The sequence below is a fragment of the Otolemur garnettii genome, unplaced genomic scaffold (assembly GCF_000181295.1).
Source record: "Otolemur garnettii isolate 467f Iridium unplaced genomic scaffold, OtoGar3 scaffold00175, whole genome shotgun sequence".
Taxonomy (NCBI): domain Eukaryota; kingdom Metazoa; phylum Chordata; class Mammalia; order Primates; family Galagidae; genus Otolemur; species Otolemur garnettii.
The window spans coordinates 3,187,927-3,190,834 of NW_003852570.1; positions in this window are offsets into that span (position 1 = coordinate 3,187,927).

Below are 2,908 nucleotides of genomic sequence, written 5' to 3' on the forward strand. Positions count from 1 at the left end.
AAAATTATACATTGCTTTGGGTAATACGGTCATTTTAAGAATGTGATGAGCATGGTATATTTTTCCATTTGTTAATATTTTCAGCTATTTCTTTCCTTAGAGTTTCATAGTTCTCTTTATAGAGTTCTTTCACATCCTTTTTTAGGTAAACTCCGAAATATTTCATATTCTTTGGCACTACTGTGAACAGAATAGAGTCCTTGACTATTTTTTCAGCTTGGCTGCTATTGGTATATATAAAGGCTACAGATTTATGAGTGTTGATTTTGTAACCTGAGACGCTGCTATATTCCTTGATCACTTATAAGAGTTTTGTAGTTGAGTCCTAGGTGTTTTCCAGATATACAATCATATCACCTGCAAAAAGTGAAAGTTTAATCTCTTCTGACCCTATATGAATGCCCTTAATTGACTTTTCTTCCCTAATTGTGATTGCTAAAACTTCCATTACAATGTTAAAGAATAATGGAGACAACGGGCAACCTTGCCTGGTTCCTGATTGAAAGGAAATGATTTCAATTTAACTCCATTCAATTGCAAGAATCATATGGTCTTTATTTTTTAATTTTTTTATGTGATTATAGATTTATGTATGTTGAAACATCCTTGAGATCCTGAGGTAAAACCCACTTGGTCATGGTGTATAATTTGTTTGGAAAGACATCTGGAGAACACATTCTAGAGAACTAGAAATAGACCTGCCATTTGATCCTACAATTCCTTTATTAGGTATATATCCAGAAGACCAAAAATCACATTACAACAAAAATATTTGTATTAGAATGTTTATTGCAGCCCTATTCATAATTGCCACTCCATGGAAGAAGCCCAAGTGCCCATCGATCCATGAATGGATCAATAAACTGTGTTATATGTACACCATGGAATACTATGCAGCCATAAGGAAAGACGGAGAATTTACCTCCTTCACATTTACATGGATGGAGCTGGAAAATGTTCTTCTTAGCAAAGTATCACAAGAATGGAAGAAAAAAGATGCAATGTACCCATACCTATTATGAAACTAATTTATATCTTTCATATGAAAGCTATAACCTAATTATAGCCTATGAATAAAGCATATGGGGAGTGGGGAGGGGGAGGATGGGTGATGGGAGGGTGATTGGAGGGATCACCTCTATGATTTATCTTTCAATGGTACAAGTGATCTTTCTAAAAGTAGAATATAAACGTCTTAACACAATAACTAAGAAAGTGACATAAAGGCTATGTTAACCAGTTTGATGAAAATATTTCAAATTGTATATGAAAACACCACACTGTACCCCATGATTGCATTAATGTACACAGCTAACATTTAATAAAAAAATTAAAAAAGTAGAGAGGTCTGTATCAAAAAATTAAAAAAAGGAGAGAAGCAAAATAGAGAGAGAATAAGTGAGGCTGAAATACCATAACCAAAAATTCAGGAGTCTTTGGTCCTGCGGAAAGTGAAAATAAAAATTTAGTGTAGAACTAACCAAACAAATGAGCAAAGACAAAACAAAACAAAACAAAACAAGCTCAAGTAACCAAAAACAGTATCCACCTCAGCAGCAAAGAAAAAGAAGGGAAAAAACTAAAATTATGTATATATATAATATATAATATATATGCTATATATTATTATACATTATATATATTTTTTATTTTTTCATATATATATATATGAAGGGAGCAAATATAATAGGTAGGAATTTATATATATATTGAAATATATTGCCAGGACACCAGGTGATGCTGTGGTTTTAGGAGATAGAAAACACAAACCATTCTCTAGTTTCCAGGGAGGATAGCTCCTATCTTCCTTGCTTAGTTGCCTTCAGTGAGATCCTGATTGATTCCTCAGCCTTCAACCCCAACCAGGTTGGGCTCTTCAAGCTCTTTAGAAACCCTAAGAGGCAAGTCTTTCACTAGGCCCTGGCAAAAGTTCTCCAGAGGTGTGAGATCTGCTCAGCTTGCCCCAAGATGGGAAGCCTGATCTCAGCAGGTGTGATAGAGTCAGCTGTGCTTTAGGCCCCTTTAGACAGACCTACTCACAAACCCTTCCCACAGCGGCAGCCAGGACCTTCCCAGTGTGGTTATACCACCAGCAAACCAAACCAATAGTAAATCCACTCAACCTGATATGAAAATGTGGGTGCTGTACACTGTTCAAATCTGCCCACTCTTCCAGACTTTCTACTCAATGTGAAGCTTACCCCCAAGTCCAAAAACTAAAGAAAGGATTCCTCCCCTCACCCCTCCCCAGAACTCTGTGGAAGGGCTGGCTTGTCCCTTACAGCTCTCAGACCTTGCCTACTAAATCTGTACTCCACAGTTTAAGCTGTTCCATTGTCTCCAGCTGATTATCACCTCCTCACTATGCTCCCAGACAGATGACTCCAGGGAAGTTTCCCAGGCCTGGTGTGGTTAGGTTCTTTTTATTCCCCTGCCATGCTAGGATAGGCCAGCGAATAGATCTTTCTAGTCTACCATCTTGCTCTGCGTCTCTCCATCTATACTTTTCAACTGGATACAACTTCTGGAAGGAAGTATTGGGTGGAGAGAGAGGGAGTGTTCTTTCATCTAGCCTGAGAAAAGGATCAGAAGGTGGTTTGTTAAAGAGCTTGAATCACATGACTATATCTTGATTTTTTCAGATAAAAATGGTTTACATTAGTTACTTAATTATTCATATACTATATAGCTAATGTATGTAATATACATTGCCTTTTGACATGTGACAAGAAAGTAATGTGATTTTGCATTGTATAGTTCATACACTGGCTATGAAGGCAGTTCTGAAAGCAGCATTTCAAAAATATTTTGAGCTGGCAGTATCATCAGAACAACTATATATATTCTCAAGGAGACTTCAAAAAATTGCAGTATGCACTTGGGTATACAAGTTCTAGTATGCTTTTAA